This window comes from Myotis davidii, unplaced genomic scaffold (genome assembly GCF_000327345.1).
Source record: "Myotis davidii unplaced genomic scaffold, ASM32734v1 scaffold208, whole genome shotgun sequence".
NCBI classification, from domain to species: domain Eukaryota; kingdom Metazoa; phylum Chordata; class Mammalia; order Chiroptera; family Vespertilionidae; genus Myotis; species Myotis davidii.
The window spans coordinates 1,788,471-1,789,676 of record NW_006299706.1 but is presented as its reverse complement, the minus strand read 5'-3'; positions in this window follow the sequence as shown (position 1 = coordinate 1,789,676).

Below are 1,206 nucleotides of genomic sequence, written 5' to 3'. Positions count from 1 at the left end.
TCCCAGGCCATGGGGGAGATAGTTATACGCCCAGAGGGGTGGACGGGGTGGTCTTTGGAGGAGGATCTAGGGAGTGGAGGTGATTTGGAGAGTTAAGGCCACGGTTTGGGAATCCCTTTTCAGAGGGTCCCTGTCTTGTTCATCCTTTGATCACAGGGTCTGGTGCTAAACAAGCCTTACAGTGCTGACTCGCTCCTGCCTCGCGCACAGGTGATTGTTATAACCTTGAGAGCTAAGGACTTGCCTGTTCTTTAAGTGGTTCTTTAAGTAACTAGAGACCATGGGCTAGGAGCTATCTGGAGGTAATCCCATTTAACCTTCACCTCAGCCTTACGAGATAGGATTATCTGCATTTTGTACACCCAGAACCCAAAACTCCAAAGGTTGAGTAATTGGCCTGAGGCAGCCCAGATGAGATTGCCTTCTTTCCACCCAGACTCAGCAGGGAGAAAGAATGCAGGCTCGGCGTGGATTGGCTCGATTTAGTGGGAAAGGCTCGTAGGAGTGGTTGACAGCCATTTGTGAAGCCGGAGCACCCCATAAAGCCCCATATACTCAATGACAGCGGCAAAGTCTAACAGGGAGGTTTGGGGGCCCCTGCGTTGTGATCTTTACCCTCTTTTTACAAGTGGACTCCTGAGGCCAGAGGAGGAAAGATTTGCCCAAGGTCACGCAGCCAGGACCGCCCAGAACCCCCAAGTAGTGCTCTGATGCCCCTCGCACACCACCACCGGAGACAGGGCGTCACTCTGCACAGAGCTGAAGGGGCTAGTAGTTCGTCTTCAGGGACCGGCATTAACGTTACTAGAATGTGGAGAGGCTGGGCTGCTCAGCCAGAGCTGGCTGTCTTCCCTCCCAGCTCCAGCCAGGCCGGAAATGGCCGGAGAACACCTCACACCTGGCAGGTCTCCCAGGTGACAGCCCTTTCACAATCAGGATGACTACCGCAAGCCTCTGGAGTCTCTCTGAGGTGCACAGCGCAAGCGCCATTGTCCCCATCACACAGATGGGGACACTGAGATTTGGGCAGGTTGACTGATGTGCTCAAGGCCACACCGCTGGCCAGTGACCGGAGCCGGCCCCAAACCCCCGGAGAACCACCCCGCCCCTCTCTTCTCCCGACCATGGGGACCCATCCAAGAGCAAAACCCCGGCGCTCCTTCCCCGCATCCCAAACCACCGCCCCACCTGGCGCTATTGGGAAAC